Below are 18,121 nucleotides of genomic sequence, written 5' to 3'. Positions count from 1 at the left end.
TTGAGGTTATTTTTTAATAATAATCTGTTGAACCATTATGGTCTGTCAAACCATATTATTGCCTAGGGCACCAAATATGGCTAGAGCCTCTGAGTGACCGTGCAAGTAATGAAACGGAAGAAAACAATACTCTTCACTTAAGTCATTCACCGAAGCCAATTGTACATTTTGGATCCTCTGGATAGTGTTTCATTTTATCTGCAGAGAAAAATTAATTGTCCGAGGCACTTGTTGCACAGTTCATAGCAATAAAATAAAGATAAATAGGCAGATATATATATGTACAATGCCATAAAAAAGTACTGCCAATTTGTTTTGATTATACAGTATCGGTGTTCACGAAAACCCTTGAGCTACGCCTCCCAAAGTGGCAGACATGAGAGTCTCAGGCAGGGACATTTTTGGAACACATGGGACAAAGTCTACGTCCCATGAATTTTTAAATTAATTTAAGAAATCCTATTATTCTGGCATTTAGAAAATATTTTTAAAAAATTTGTCAATCTAAAATGAGAAATGTCTCTTTGTCTAGATAGCAAAATCAAATTTAGCTAACCAAATTAGATTTTTCTACAGACCAACTGTAGAATTTTATTTTATTTTTTTTGAGTAAAGCTGTACAGTAACTCCTTACAGCTTAAACTGTAATCTAATCTAGATATTTATTGCTAATGAAAGAGGTTATACTTGAATCTTTATTGTAAGTATGGCTACAATGATCGGTTTCCCCGAACAAACTGGTTTCTGGGCTACAAACAATGTCAGCAGTTAATTATACATTTTTTGGTGCTTTGTTTGAGTTTGTTCTTATTAATACCAACAACCAATTAAACCAGTCTTATTTTTTGTTGGTTTATTTATTTGCCCATCAGAGCCGCATACACTGACTTTGGCGCTTTGTAGTTGCGACTGTCTCTTCCAAGTGAGTTAATTAAAACATCTTTTGTTATTGATATTTACGATCTGATTTTATTAATAACCACCATCTTGTTTTGTAAATGTGGCTTAAAACACTGATTATTGTTTTTAGTGCTGTTGGTAATAGAGGATAATTAAATTAAGGATAACAGTGAAGAATATTTGGTCTGTATTCTAGTAAACGCCCTTCAGAGAGCAGTTGGTCAGGACTGGTGGAGAATTTAAAAGCAGCAACTTGTGTAAAAGAGTTAAATTACACAATATTTATTTGGAGGGACGCTGAAACGATGATGTAATTTGTCTAAACGGTTTTAGTTCAGTACGGTCCTTTGCATAATCTCAGAATACAGCAGAGGGATTGGAAACATTTACTGTAAACACTTTGGAAGCAACGCAATTACATGATACTGAGACTTGGAAAACCAAGATGGCTCTTTTATTGAAAAAAAGATTTAGAGGAAAAAGAAAACCACTATTAATTTAAATTAAGAGAAAAAACATATGATTGTAAACACCTAAATGTGATTTGTGGAAAAAGTAATAGTTGGTTGAATCAGAGGAGCCTAAACCTTGTGGGGTTTTTTTTTTACTCGTCATAAATTAGTTTCACATGCACAAGCTCACCTTTAAAACATTAAAAACATAATGTATAAAATAGTCTTCATAACCATTATCCTGTTGCAGTTGTCATTAGTTTGTAGGCCCATTTAGAGGGTCCATTATTCACTATGATTTAGAAAAAAAACTTGAGTAAAAAGAATGAAGTTGACACAACAGTAAGATGATTAGCTGTGGCTCTGGCAAGAGTAAAGATGGTGCATTTAATGGAAGCCGGCAGTTTAATTTGAAATTTGTTACCCCACAGCAGTGCTTGTCTGTTATACTCAAACTTGAAATAAAGATCATATGCTGCAGGGACTTTGTAATAAATGGTCATTCCATAGAACAGATCTGTAGACACTATGCAATAACATTGTGTCTGAGGCTGATGAAGAAACGTTATTAAATGATGTCAAGTGCACTCTGATAGAAATAAGCTTCTTTTTTTATTTTTTTTGGAGTTGCAGAGGATGACGACATTCAGAGACACCCACAGCAGTGGTGTGCTACCCCAGGGCTCCATCTTCTTCACACGCTCATAACTTTTCCTCACTGAGAGAAAACCGGTGGATTATCTTCACTGGCAGGGGTTCTACCATCCTCCACTTTTCGCACACCAGCCTCAGTCTCCAACACCTTGTCCCTGTGGTGTCGTAAACTGCTCTAACCACTTCTGTCAACTCCAATGAGGCAGACACGTGATGGCTTGCGCTCGCATGTTTGTGTTCGTCTCTTCATACACGTTTAAACATGTTGATATGGATCCAGATGGCTACTAAAAAGCCCCGTAGCCTGGCATGAAACGCAGCATACCATGATAATCTTGACCGCAAGCTAAAAAGGGAACAGGATTTTTTATATATAATAATAATTGAATACCTATTTGGAGTGCTGTGCATGAACAGTTACACGAATGAGTGTGAGTGCAAATGGGTTCATTTTCTATTTAGTATTTTGAACGTATGACAAAAATACAGAAGAAAAATATTAATTAGAAACAAAGTTGAGCAGAGGCTACCTCTATCATCTCTTCCAGCTTTTCCCTTCTGGGATCGCCACAGCGAATTGTCCTTATACATTTAGTATCTTTATGTCATGATAAATAAAATGATTGTTTTTCTGAAATAGTATATTTCAGAAGCAATGAACAGTCCCAACTGCCTACAAGATGTACTTTATTAAGGTGACTGTGGATAATAAGAGTGACGGTTCACTCAAAGTGTCAGCCATGCATTTTAGATTATTGATCAGAATCCACAGACCACTCCTTCTATGCTTTATATCACTCTCATCATGATCATTTTCTCCCCTAATAGGCACACTTACTCTTTGATCTCAAACAATGAAAGGTGGCTTTATCTTTAAACAGAGCAATCAAAAACTGATTAATTCAAAAATGAAAAGAGAATAAAAGAAAAGAGACATAGATATCTGCGAGTGCTGACAAAGACACCCGAAAAACAGTTACGTAGGAGGAGGAGAGGTAAAGAGAAGGAGAGTGGGGGTGGAATAGAAACTTAGATCCAACATTTTCCACAACATTGACAAGGACAACTTGTAATACAGGACAATGACCCTAGCTTGACAAAAAAAATCTTCCAAAGAATAAATACTAAGTTACCATGTAGCATAGACTGACACTCCAGACAGGTGATAAGAATAATAAATTTTTACAATTGGAATTTTGCATAACAGTACACATGATTTCTTCTTGCACAGCCATCATTGCATACAAACGCATAACAACCACGTACAGAAGTGATGTTAATATTAAGGCACGAGAATTTAATGTTATTTTTTCTTATGAATTAAAAAAAAACAGGTGCTAAAAAGAAACATAGAAGAAAATGTAGAAATCATTTCATAGTTTCCCAAGGTAGAAGCAAATTTGTAGCAGCATCCCAACACCCAAGCAATTCCAGCTTATTAGCAAATGTTATTTTTGTATGGAAACTTCATACAGAATCCAATGCTGTTCATTATCTGTGCAAATGACTAAAACCATTAGTGTGGCACTGATGATCCTGGGACCTTTAGATGTTTCAGGATAAAAGGTATATTTTCATAGAAACTAGTGCAGAAATGAAAGAGCCTGCAAAATGGAAAGGGATTGAGCTCAATAAAAAAATAAAAGTAATAAAAATAGTATCAAACCTAAAGTCAGGGTTGTTAAAAAATAATAGAAATCTACATTTAGCTGTGGCTTAGCTTCAAATTAGACCTGAACCCATCCACAATGTGCATGCCCTTAATCAATCGTAATACTCCACAGAATTTCAGAAAATTAACAGTTTGGGTGAGTAAATATTTTTTGAGCCCATTGAGTGAGCACTCCGTTTTTAATAACTTCATTCCATAAGTGTTTTTTTTTCATTTTTTTACACTTGCCATAATATTTCAAAGTTATTACTCATCAGTGACTTGAAGCCTTTGATGAGTGCATCAAAGGCTATTGCCTATGAATGCATTCAAAACAACTCCGAATTGAATCCACATGAAAGTGAATTGTAGGAGAGACTTGGAGAAACGGGGGAGAATCAACGAGAAGTTTTCTCAAAGCAGAGGACAGTGAGATTGCCCTTGCAGTAGCAGCACCTTATCAATTTGATTAGAGTGTGAAAGGACACTTAAGATCTCAATTGCAAGCACATTAGTAGTCTACTCGGCCCCCTGCCTCAGAATCCAATGGCTAATGTTTGAGGTAGAGAGGGAGTTTAAAAAGACTATCTGATTTCACTTAGATATGTCTCTGCATGTGAAATTAAATTGCGATTAGATAATGCGTGTGCTAAATATGAGCGGGATCTGCTTCATTTGGAAAATTGATTTGGACTCAAATAGTTTTTTTCTGCCAGGCCAGAAACAACAGATAGCTCTGCAAAGTAAGTAAATTAGGCGAGCTGTACTGCGCCTTGTAAAAAAGGATTCACATCTCAAAGTGTTTCTGCACAGCTGCGAAAGGAAACACTGTTTTGACATTTTTATGTAAAAATCAGAAAGTTGCGGTATTCATTATTCAGCTCTCTTTACTCTGTTGCCCCCTAAGTAATAATTTTATTTCAGGATTTTCTCTAAAGCATTAGAGTAGGGGTGAGCAATCCTAGTCATGAAGGGACTGTGTCCTGCAACGCTACAGAAAATATAAGCTACTTTGCAAATAGGTTGCAGAACCACCAGCTGCTCCAAATTCAACTACAAGACGTAGTTGAATCAGCCAAAGTATTGAGTTAAGAATGAATACAAATGCATTTAACACTATTCAGATTGTAACATATAAACCTCAAAGAACTCCCACACACTGAAGATTATGGTTGTGGGAAAAAAAAGAATACTTTTGCAAGGTACTGCGTTTTATAAAACCAATGGCAATATACGTTTTCAGGACAGATTCTGGCATAAACCAAATTGGATTATGTAAAGTAATTGTTTTATTACTCGATGCCCTTGGCGGAATAGTGGTGCAAAAGGCAGAGAGAGATTTTTCTCCATGGAAATTAAATGAAGGAGATGGAAGGAAATGGGTCGATTGTCAGAGTCTTTATGGTTAGCTTGATGCAGATAACGGGGGTGAGGTCCCAATGCGCTTTTAGATTGGAACAATCCATTTTGGTTGGTTTTGGGTAGGGGGGGGGGACAATGAGTTAGAGAAAATATCTCTTATATATCTCTTATCTTTCTCTTATAACTACAGTAAAAAATCAAAGATTAAATGCCTACAAGTCCTCACATTTTACCAAAAACAGACGAAATACAACCGGTTTAATTTCTTGAGAGACTTTACCTCAAATAAGATATCTGAATGACAAACAAATCTCAATTTTCTGAGTGTGTGTGTGTGTGTGTGTGTGTGTGTGTGTGTGTAGGTGTGTGTGTGTGTGTGTGTGTGTGTGTGTGTGTGTTTGGATCTACACAGATAAATGCGGCCTCTCCAAACTCTCGTTACACACAGCAGTGCCTCTACAATCTGTAACTTATTCAGCAACACAGAATCACCCTGCAACCAAAACCTCATTAAACTCCTACCTCTTTGGCATAAAGAAGTGACTGTCTAAAAGTAAGAAAAGTGGCAATTGGATTTGATCTTTCGCCATCCCATAAATGCGTTCATTCAAGGCCTGTGGATTGCTTCAGCTGTGACGCTCATCGCATTCAATTCTTTGGCCTGGATCCAATTTTCAGAAAACTTATTGGTTAACCAAAATAGCAATGAGGCTTTTTTACTGCATCTCCTTGGTAGGAAGGCATAGCAGTCTCTTCGCAGAGTATTCAAATCAGTAAGGCTTGCAATTAGAATATGTACATCTCTAGGAGGATTTTTATTATCCCTTTAATTAAAGTTTTTACATATAGAACATTTGATTCAAGCTCCGTCAGACATGCAACTCGTCCTGAGGATTTTCTTTACCAACCTAGCTACAAGTTCAACGAATAAGTGTGCAATCAGGTAAACGGAACAGATTCACTTGATTGTTTTTTCAACATTTTTCTCCTCTCTAATTTCACTTGCTTCCAGTTTCCCTCTATTCATTACCTCCACCTTTCCTCTTTATCCCCCCACCCTCAGTAACCCACTCCTCTTCTGTCTCAGATCATCAAGCTCAGATTCTTTATCTTCATCAAGGCACGCTGATTGAGACAGGATTCAAGCCAGTGCTCAGTGGGAAGGAAAGTAAATTCCTACAGTATATATACACACACACGCACACGCACAGAGAGAGAGAGTTTACACACTGGCAATTGTGATGATATGTTGATGGTAGGCCTGGGGTGCGGAGAGAGGCCCATCCTTGCATTTACAGCTCTCAGTTTTTATTGCCGTTTATAATGACCTACATTATTTCAGCTCAAAAGTACAAGCTCCACATCTAAGGCATTACTGCTGTTAGAAAAGATGCATAGCTCTAAGCAGCCAACATGAAGGTGATTTAAAGAAGGGCATCTCAATAAATGTATACATCTCATTTTTGCATTAGTGGGTTTCTGGTGATAATTCACAAAGGTAGCATCGTGGCAGTACTTAACAGCTCAAATGACTTAGAGTGTGAAGTAATTTTTTACTAACACACACCCACCAGGTAGACAAAGACATCAAGTGGGTTTGCAGTTTGGATGTTTATGTTTTCTACCGGCTTTCTGTGTATACATTTGGGGCTTTTCTTTCTTGATGTTAATGTGTGCAATTGCGTGTCCGTGCAACTGCTTGTGTGTGTGTGCGCGCACTTGCGTGGGTGTGTGGCTAGCAAGCGGTTATGTAAGGCACTAATTGTCATGCAGTGCGCAAGGTGCAGACACTAACCACAGACATGAAGCCTGCTCCGAGCCCACGGTAATGAATATTAAAATACATCTGAATAATGCAGCTGCAGATCCCAGAGAGCGCATGTAAACATAAAAAAACTCATTTCACTCACTTCAGTCTGACTTCATTTTTAAACCAAAGTCATACTCTCTCATTTACCTTGCGACTGTGATGCCTTGGATGAATGTGATGGGCTTAAAGCGTGTGTGAGGGAAGATGCCAGTGTGCCTGTTGGTGAAATTAGTTGATGTTTGAAATAACTTCACTCACAATAAAACAGGATTCTGTTAATGAAGACCGGCCCCAACGTATTAATGCAACATATTCATGTAATATTTTCTGACTCTCGCAAGTCATTTGCAGAAAACTGCTTAAAATTTCACAAAGTGCTCAGTAATGGTCTTTTAATACAAGAAAGGACAGCATAAATGGCTGATGTAGGAGATGAAGTAACTTGGTTGAAATCTTGAAGCACTAAATCTGTTTCCGTCATAATATCAAAGCATTTTTTAAGAATAGAGATATTTAAAGATGAATGAAAATACATCAAATAGCATAAGTTATGAGATTCAACCACCAAGACGATCAATTTTGCATGAGAAGATTCTTAAGCAACTCGCAGTCAAACGATAGAAATACTTTAAGACCCACCACAATGAACATTAGCAGTACATCACCTCCCCCGTTAACTTTTTACACTCAATAAAACGTTTATTTTTCAAATTTTGGCAAACTGGGGTCATCTTGTCTTGTGGTTATGTTACGGGATATGAACTAATCCGCAACAAAAATGGGGAAACATAAAAAAAAAAAAGAAACATTCGGCAGTATAATGTAATTGCCGGCTTGTGTGGAACTCTGTGTTCACAAAAAGGTCAGAGCAGGCCATCTGTTGCTCTTTTTCTGTATTCCTCCGACTGCAGTCAATAACCTCCTACGACCTCTTGTATTAGTTTACATTTATTGTTACTTGTGGTTCTATTCTTGCATTCTTTCTAGTAAAGAACATTGATCTACCAGTCAATGAGCAATGACCTCAGTCAAGGCTGCAAATTAGGTTTTCCTCACTTGTTTTTGTGTTTTGCAGACATAATTTTATTAGTGTATTTATTCTGTATGATGCACCTTTTGCCCTTTGCTTAAACTGTTTTTCTCCACTTTTAATAAATCGGCTCAATTTGTTAATATAGTTATATTTTTAGTCTGTAAAAAAATAAATAAATAAAACAATGAATAATAAAACAGGATTTTAATAGAAAAAAGTTATTTTAAAAACACTCAAATTTAAATCGATATCCTTCCTATGGCTTAAAGACATTTTGATGTGATGTTGGATAGATTGTAGTTTGATAAGGCCTGAAGTAACACAGTGGTGATATCAGCTTTTCTAAAAGGGAAATCCTGATGTTATGGGGACCTTAGAGCAAAAGACTAAAATAACACTCGCTCTCTTTTGACCTGCCATCCGGTAGAGGGTGACACCAGGAAGATAAAGGACGTGGATGATCAATTTAAGTGTTTTTGTTTTGTATTTTTATTGTGTTTGTGAATTAAAATGCCTGGGAACTTGGCATAGCCAAAGCTAATGAGGGTTCAGACTTTATTGAAGTGAGTGTTTTAATCACCAATAGTCCAGTAATGTGAGCGTGTCTGTCTCATGGGTATTTTTCCTTCTTTTTCTGGCCACTAAGTTGCACAACATAGCCCTGAAAACATCTTAAAGTAATCTATTTTCTTAAAGACAATGAAAACTGCCAAGTCATATTTTGCTTTGGTAATACTCAAAACAAAATAAAACCACACATAATGCTGATGCAGTTTTTACATTTGTATTATTCTGCACTGGAAACTATTAACTTCTTGACCTTTGGAGCCAATAAAAGACACCAGAGATTCACATAAAGGAAAAAAATGGAACTGAATGTTCTCTGTTGTTGTGAATGCGCTTAAATTTGCTCGTTTGTGTTGAACTTACCAAAACCCGGGTCTGGAGAGGGTATGTGACATTCCAACCTGATCTGACTTATTCCCTGCAGGAAAGAAGAGAAATTAGGTGAATAGCTCTCTCTGAGAAATTAAACACCATTAAGGAGACACAACCACCAGGGAGAAGCAACTGGACTCCCTCGACACACAGCGGGAATGGTCAGATTAATTTTGCTTAAGGTTTGCCGCATTACCACTTTCCATTACATGAACTGCTATCTGATGGGTTTCACACAGTTCTTACCGTTTAGTCTGGGGAATAAATGGAACCAGTCAGCAGATATAAGCAAACAATGGTCCAGTGAGTTTTACGCTGAGAAGGAAAGAAAAGGCAGTTGTGCCTATTCCCAAACTACTACGAGAAATCTGATGTCTTCCATGCAGCAGTCACAAAGGCCATTATTTTCTTCCTCTTTCTGACAACAGCATTCATGTTCAATTCATTCAAAAGGTGACGCGGCATTCACTCAAAGTCAATCACAGTGCTCACAACCGCTGCCTTTTCTATACCCACACAATTACAATATTTATGAGTGCTCCTGCTGATGGCGAGACTATTCCACTGCCTTACTATCTCCCCTTTTCTTGTGTGGTCCTTATTCATTCCTGTGAGCCTCTTTTAATGAAAAGTGTGACGCTGAATCACTTGGGTATTTGGTGGGCTTGTAATTTCACAATATGGTGACATGAATAAGTATGAGTTGATGAGCCTAGAGATACTGACAGCTTCCAGAATAGAAAAAAAAAAAAAAACACTAGCCAAACGTGAACGAATCAAAGACGGGATTCTCTCTTGTTCTGCTGGATAACTGCGATTCTCAAACAATAAAATAAATTAAAATCACATGAATATGAAGTGTTCATTATGTTGACCTTATACAGGGAGAGGAAAGGAGGAGCTAAGAAGGTCAGCTTTTGTACAACAGAAGAGAGAAGAAGGGAACGCAAATGTTCCCATCGAGGTTGAACATCTACTAGTATTGCTCTGCTGGTGAAGGATTATTGATAGCAAGTCCATGGTTGTGGGTCTGTAGGGTGGCATTAAAATACCCCAAACACTTCTGCTCGTGCTACGCTGTCTCTCCTTCAATCCATTAAACCTCCCCCCCTTTAATATGCATCAGAATTGTTATTAGGTGGTCAATCATGTGGCTCAGCAGGCAAGTAAAATCTAAGTAATTTGAACCTTAGGGTTGTGTCTTGATGAGAGATGACTTATTCTATGTGTGGTGTGCACAGCGGGGGATAATTAGCTACCCAAAGAGATCCACCTTTTTAGGAAGGGCAATACAAAGGAATGTTACCCTGTAGTGTAGTACTTTGTGCTACCTAAAGCCGTTGTTCCTTCAAAGAGGATATCCATCAATCCAGTTGAGCAATAAAGTAAATGCAATTTAGTTAAACCATTGCTTTGTTAAAATATGATTCTGTATGATAGTTCTCTTTAGATTTTCATATTATTGTGAAGGACACAGTTTATTTTCCCCCCTCCAAAACAAAGAAAAGTTCTACAAAAACCGGTGCGCAAAGGCCTCAGTGACAGTCTGAGAACGTCTTACTGTTAAAGAAGGTCAGAAATATAAGACATTAGGCGAGTCCCAGTATTTTAAGTAATATTAACTATACTTTTTTATGCTCTCAGGTGAAAAATGGTGCCAATATTTGTACATAATTTTTATACTCACTAGTAAACAGAAATATGGTCAACTGAAGTAAGGTCAAAACAAGTTTGAGAAGAAATCTTGACCTATTAACATTTCATAATTACCAACATGTACTGGTATTTTTGCCTTGAAAAGAATAACTTGTGACCTTGCAAAGAATATTTAGGAAATTTCATATAATTAAATGTATTTATACAGTAAAATTAAAAAAAGATCTTTTTGATAAAGTGACAAACTCATTAGTGGCTGCTAAGACATCATACGACACCATTTTTCCCAAAGGACAGCAACTGTGCATTGGAAAATACACAGAATTCCTCTATGAAGTTGGTCAAATGTTTTGGACAAAGGGCTGAGAGGCTAAAGAAAGAAGACGTTTGTATTACTAGTGTATATTTCTTACCAACTTCAAATAAAGGTAAAACAAACTAACCCATACTGACCGTAAACAACATTCTTTTTCCTTCTTGGGTTGACTGAATGTAAAGCCAAAGCTAATCAGAGTACTAAACAGTAACATCCAACAGACAGCCACTGGGCAATAGAGTTAATTGCGCTCAATTGTGTTCACCTTGAACCCCAGGAGTAAAACAAATCTTGCCGAGATTAAAGTTCGCTCTCTCACAATTAAAGCCAGCAAAGCTCTGGGTCCGGACAAAAAAAAAAAAAAAGTGTCAACACCTAGTTCAAGTTATAGCTGTCTAGGGTAATGAAAGCTTATTACTAAAAGAAATGCACAATCGCATGATGAGTCTCACACATACTATAGTCTTAAGCACATTTAATGGGTTATGTGTTTGTACTGTATGTCTGCAGAGATTTCAGCTGTGTCAAGGCAAAGGAAATTGTAAGATCAATGGGGGACAGCAACAATTATATGGCCGGTAACTATTGCCTTTCTAAGTGCAGCAGTGTGATCAATCCACACGCATGTCCCCCGCCTCTCTTTTTTCCTCTGTTCGCTTCCCTCCTCTCTTTTATAGGGACATTTTACGCTGGCTTAATGCAGTGATGCATTTGATTGCACAGCCCCCTATGGGAGCAAACTCATCAAAAACTTGATCCACAGAGAGGCAGGTGGGGGGATAAGTTTGCTGAAGCCATCTCAAGTGGAAACCTTTGAATAAAAAAAGCCAAACTTAAGATGCTCCTAAGCAGAGCAGTGACAAAATCTTGAGATAAAATGTGAATTTCTAGTAAACAAAAGCTTCACCAGTTGTTTCTATGCCATGAAATAGAAAAATTCCCAGATTTAAAATGAGATAAGTTTTATTGGCAATCTTTAGCGTTGCAATAATTGAGCTGGTTGTTATTACAAAAAAAACACACACCCTCCACATGGTCCACTACCTTGCTATCCAATAGACTCTGTGTCGTTCAATTAGTAATGCCACTGCTTTAGACCTGCCATTAAATGATTCAGTGGGCTGTCCCAGCTCTTAAGTTGAACTCCCAGCATTACACTTTATTATTAATGACTTACTGAGTGCAAGACACTCAAATATGCAAGATTTGCAAACTTCTGTCAGAGTGAGTACACTCCTCTTTCCCAATGCAAGTAACCTCATCTGCCACCCTCATGAAATTGAGAAACTGGTATGAGCAGTGTTTGTGGTCTCTCTCTCTCTCCTATATGCCGTTCGCTGCGAATGTGACACCTCATTGCAGTCTGCACATGACTGTAGTTCAGCCTTTTGGCAGGAATAATTGCCCGGCCACCGCAAGAGACCAAACTAACCCGATGCTCCTTGGCAGCAGTGGTAATTACTCACTTACTTAAAAAAGGTGTTTTTTTATGTATATATATATAAGACTGCATACGATTCATGACAGCAGGTAAAGCTGAATTGGCATGTTGTAAATGAGTCCAGGTTCACGACACAAAACAAATGCACTGAAGAAAAAAAAAAAAAAAAAAAAAAAAAAAAAAAAAAACAAGCTCTTAGAAACTGAAGCTGTTAAAAGAAATTACAGACCTGTTATGATTACAGGTTAAAAGAGCCGTTTTAAGAAAAACAACTAGTCCCTCATTCTGCTTCTTTAAGTACACTTTCTGATAATCAATGTCCTATAGGGTGAGTTCCAAATATAGATCAACCTTTTTCTATGCATTGAAGCTTTTCATTCACTCTGATGGACCTAAAAAATAATCCGGTGCAACAATTTGCCATGTCGGCAATCCATTGCTGGTCCTCAGAATAAATATAAATGTTCTGTGAAAGCCACAAGTGCATCATGTAAATCAAGGACACCACCAGTCAGCTTGTGGACAGAGTTGTGCAGTGGTTCAACGTAGGCTTGGGTTCTAAACTATGTCCTGGAGCACTATTCAATTGTTATCTGAAAACGAAAAAGATTATGGCATTACTACAGAACCACCAAGAGATGGCTGTAAACCTAATCCGACAGGCCAGGCAAGGAGATAATTACACAGAAGCAGCCGAGACGTCTATGGTAATTCTAGAGGAGCTGTGAAGATATACAGAGAGGACCAATATTAGCCGTGTGCTCAGTAAACCTGGTCTTTATGGAAGATTGGCAATAAAGAAAGCCACTGTTGAAAAGAGGCCGTCAGAAGTCCTGTCTGCAGTTTTCCACAGCTCATGTACGGGACACAAGCATCTGAAGCATCCACCATTTGTCTGGTGGAAAGCTGACACTAAGCATCACTCTAAACACAGAGGATGTTAGCGGCAGCATCACACTGTGGGGTTTGCTTTTCTTTTGCAAGCTTAATGGAGGTATTTAAAATGCAGGTTAAAAAAAAACAACAAGTTGTTGAAGACTTGTGAGTGGAGGAAAAATAGGACATGGTTCCAATAAAAGCATTTTCATTTGTCATAATAATCCACTCAAAGTCTGAACCTACATCCAAGTGCCCATCTGCAGCCAGACTTGAAAACTGCTGCTCAAAAAAGTGAGCCGTTTCACTATCAACATGACTTCATACATATTCATGGTGGCACACTTTTCAGATTTTGCAGCCCACATTTTAAAACGATGTGAGCTCCATCGATAATTGGCAAACCTGGGGAGAAGCTGGTCTGATTCATTCAGATGATATTCATTCCACTTTGAATGAAGCTGCCCTTCTTTCCAGGAATCAGACGATTCAAACCCACAACACATATAAGGTCACGGACATCTGCATATCTGCTAGTTTTCAACGAGTCGCCGTTTCATCACAGCTGATTCAAGCGGTCCAAATATCTCCTCAGAGTGTCAAGGCTCTGCTAATGAACCAGCATTTGATTCAGGTGTGTACAGTGAAAGAACTAAAACATGGAGGTCGATTGACATTGAGGACCAACTTTGGACACTTCTGATTAAATGCAAGTTCATCGAATTTGGTGTGATTGTGCAACATGACCTTATGAACTCCTGGTAAAACCACATGAGAAATCAAAAGTTTTGACCCGTAGTGGGATGCAGCAGCAAGTCTAGCTGTTGACTTCAGGTGAAAGCTTTTACTGTTTTCATTTCTATTACGGAATATGAATCAGCAAAGCTACAGATAACGAGCAGAAGAGGAGTTCAAGGATTTCTCAGAGCTGCTGAGAAGTTTTTGAAGCTTTCTTTTCACAATCATTTTATAATTCATATAAGCAGGGACCCGATGGTCACATTGCATGCTGTCCTCACTTTGTAGTCTTTAGCACAAGAAAGCACACCAAAGGCAGCTGTGAAGTAAAAGTAAATGTGTCTAAATACTTTTGGACTGTACTGTCAATATTTCCATGTGGTTCGGTCTGATCGGAATGTCACAACAAAATCCAAAGTACTGAAACAGAAGGAAGGTCTAAAGAAGTGAAATAAAAGCAGAAAGCACAAGAGACAGGAAGGAAATAAAGGAATAAATAGAAAGAGTGAGGGCTGAAGGACGGTAGCGTGGAAGAAAGGTAGGGAGGACAAGGAGAAAGAAGTTAACAAAGAGGGAGAAACATGTGACTTAAGAAATAAGTGAACAAAGAACGAAGGAAAAATGAAAGGACACAGGGAAGAAAAGAAAAAATGACATAAGAAAAACAAGGAGGAGTGGAAAGGAAGCAAGGATAGAGGAATTAACAGGATGAAAAACCAGAAGAAAGGAAAGAAAGCAGGAAGGAAACAAGGAAAGTCATAAAGAAGAGATAAAAGGGAGGAAGATCACACCAAAAGAGGGCGTCAGGAGGAATTCAAGTGAGGAAAAGTGCAAAAAGAAAGGTTAAAAAAGGGACAATATTTAGACGATAGCAGAAGGAATTGCAACACAAATATTTTCTCATTCTGTTATGTTCTTTTCGTATATGTAACCAGAATTAAAAATACTGAAATCAAATTCCAGACCGTTTAGGAACAGATCAAATTCCATTTTAGAAACAAAAATGCCTAAACTTGCAACGTGCATTTCTTTATCACTGTATAAAATTATTTGAATCCACACACACCCAATAATTACATTTACACTATTAGTCCATATTTAAAGTTATAAACCTTTGAAATTAAAACCAAAAAACTGCCACAAATAGGACTTGATAACAGTATCTTAGACCAACAGAGCTTTTTTTTCCTCCCAGCTGCTGCCACTCCCTCTCTCGTTTCTGGCCTCCTTCCTTTGTGTCATTCTGTGCAATTATCTCCTCTTCTCTTCCACAACAGACAAAGAAAATAAATGGTTTTGGACAGAAAATTTGTCGCCGGGCGGAGAATGGAGCGGTGTGTGATATTTGCACAAATCCGTATATATTCATGAATTCAGCGGTTGTGTCTGGATGGATAAAGTTGTAAAAGCTAAACCCTCTTTTATAATTTATTCAATTGGATTACAGTGGCTGTTTATGTGAACCAACCTGGGAGGCTTTGCAAATCCACGGCCCTTCGATTGAATTAACTTCTGCTCTAAGTTGCCATCTTACAAGGTGTAGCAGGCAGCAACACAGGGGTCCCAAGAGCCGTTTGAATATCCAAACACGCCAGCAGACTTCTTAGTAGTGTTGTTGGTTTGCAGTAAATTCAGTGTGACCAAGCATGAAATCCTCCACTCAGGATCGCCACCAAAGGGTTGGCACGCTACCTTGGCTCAAGTGTTGGTGTTGTATCACCCTGCTGAAATTATTTGAATTTGCCAACTTCAAACATTGCAGCTGAAAAAAAAATAAAATAAAAAATTAGCAAGACTGCGGAAAACGAGGAGAAGCTCAAGGAAGCTGAGAATTTTTAATATATCTTCCAAACACAATGTACTTATGTTTTAAAGGACACTGCCAGTCAGTGAGAAGCAGGAGCGTGTAACCGGCAGCTTAACAGACATGCAAATTAGTTATAGTTATTTTAACAATCAGTAAAATACTGCTTTTTTTTTTAGTCTGCAGAATTTATCCTCAATCTCTTCTGTCTAGGTTTGTAATTAATTACATTTGACTTCAGTTTAAACCATGAAAGTTTCTTCTTTTTTTTTTTAAATCAACTTGGTAAATTGGGTTGTAGCAAATTGTAATTTCCTAATAAAATTTCCTCACAATTTTCTACTATACCAAATTATCTTTTAGAGAGGCCCCTGGTGGTGTCTACCGTACAAGTCTGTGGGGGCAGTGCTATAATCAAAACCTTTAAGATAAAACTCTCCTATCAATAAGGTCTTAGTGAATAATACTCCAAACAGAAATGGTGTCATTGGAGAAGCTTATAAGACACCAAATGTGTGCCATAATCAAAGCCAACGGTGGTCAAATATTAGACTGTGTAATGTTGTTTCAACATGAGCCGTGTATGTGTAAAAAAAAAAAAAACAACTTGCATAATTGTCCTTCAATTAACTACTTGTGTTGATTCTACACATATCAGAAATACAAAGCAAAATTGAGTAGTTGTATATTAAAGTGAAAACTTAAGCAATTAAGAAAATTGCATGACTACGGTCTGAGAATTTCTGCAGCAAGTCAAAAAGACAAACATGTGCACTTTAAATTTGTTTAAAATTTGGACTGTGAGAATCTTTGCAATGAGAAAATGTGCAAATACCACGGAGAAAAGTTCAGATGCCAATCTGAGCCCAGGGTTTTCCTGCTAGTAGGCAAAATAGCAAACCACCATTACCAACATGCATCACACAAAGAAACTTGAACTTATCAAATAATTATTATTTGTGTTCCCGACAGACTTTTCACTGAGCTGTAGTCATTAAAAAAAAAACATAGCAACAACTGTTGCCAAGTAAGAGTTTTATCTAAATTTAAACATGAAAAAAAATTATTTGTTTCGTCTGCTCATGCTGATGTTATTAAATCCCCAAAACCACACTGGAAAAACACCGAGTGATTATGAACCATTTACAAAGAGCAGGATGGTTTTATTTTGCTCAATTTTTGACTGAGGGTTTTCATGCTGTGCTTGTGGAAAAACATGGATTTTTCTTGGTGACAGTTTTTAATTAGGTGATAATTAGTTGGCTTACAGAACTCCTGACAGTGAGAAGGTTTTAAAACTCAAGAGTATGTTCATCATTTTCTGTTACTTTCATAAACTACGTGCACATCTTTGATCGTAAAGCAGACACATGTCCCCAAAGGCTCACACCAGTATGATTTTCCTACTCCCTAAACAATCGTCTAGCCAAATTGAGATTGTCGTCATCACACACTCGTGTCTTGTATGATGTTTCGAAACACACACACACCAAAAAAAAAAAGTATTTCGTACATTCACAGAGATGTAAAGGCAAAATTCTGCCTTCAAGTATGTACTTTCCTTACACAACTTAACAGCTGATCTTTGTTTGGAATTGACAAATACATTTTTGGTTTGTAAAGAATAACGCTATTGACTGACTTTGTTGCAGCTGCTGTAAACACACTGGTGCTAGAAGAAAATAAATGTTATCAATAGATTTTCAAGGATAGTGAGAGTACAAAGTCTCCTACTTTGAGCCATCATGGTTTGCCTGCCTTTGATGATCTGCTTAAAAAGGAAACACGAAGTAGGAAAAGCTGTAAACATGTAGTGACCAAACATCAAAGCAGGTCATATTTCATGCCTTTTATTTTTAACTTAACAAGAAAAACAAATGAGTTTAGAAAAAGTCATATCTGCAATCATGCACGGGAGGACACCCACTTCTGTCAGATACATGTGTCAAAACCTATGAGGGTCAGACGGGTGGGTGGGTGGGGTCGGCTACTTGACTGAATTTACGGCACACAGAGCAGCTCGGCTCGTCAGTGACACAAAATATAACTTCCAACTCTGTCAAAACTGATGATTATCTGACTGCATCCATCACACTATGAACGTGTGCTGCTTCTGAGAGCAAGAACTGACCAGACGGTGCATAAGAATATTGATCTCGGAGAGTAAGTGTGTCTGAGAGCGTGACCTTCAGTTCGGAGAAAATGCATTAAGCATGGACGCTATTATGAGCAGAGGTCATGAAAGAGAGAAAAGCAACACTACGGAATTACAGACGGTGGTGCTTTTCAAACGAAAGATTTCTTGCAATTAATATGCATGTCTGAAATATGAAGCTCTTCCACAATAAACAAAAAAGAACAAATTCTGTAAGAGCAAACAACTCAAACCAGACACTTCAAAACATCTCCTGCAGTTATTGGTTAGTCCGTAAGTTTTATTATATGCTTTTATATGGGATGGTGGTGCATGTAGACAGTTTAAATGAACA

At 37.7% G+C, this 18,121-nt stretch overlaps 1 long non-coding RNA gene across 4 annotated transcripts in view; it reads right to left on the bottom strand.

Moving 5' to 3' along the window:
- LOC145550194 (uncharacterized) overlaps nt 1-18,121 on the bottom strand; it is a 210,713-nt gene that overhangs the window by 146,647 nt on the left and 45,945 nt on the right. For all 4 annotated transcript variants that reach the window (XR_014086085.1, XR_014086086.1, XR_014086084.1 and 1 more), the window contains exon 4: nt 8,793-8,847. This is a non-coding gene — a long non-coding RNA (uncharacterized LOC145550194). The remainder of the gene's footprint in view (nt 1-8,792; nt 8,848-18,121) is intronic.

This window comes from Poecilia reticulata, chromosome 23 (assembly GCF_904066995.2).
Source record: "Poecilia reticulata chromosome 23, P_reticulata-male-v2, whole genome shotgun sequence".
Classification (NCBI taxonomy): domain Eukaryota; kingdom Metazoa; phylum Chordata; class Actinopteri; order Cyprinodontiformes; family Poeciliidae; genus Poecilia; species Poecilia reticulata.
This window is presented reverse-complemented; position numbering and strand designations above follow the sequence as displayed.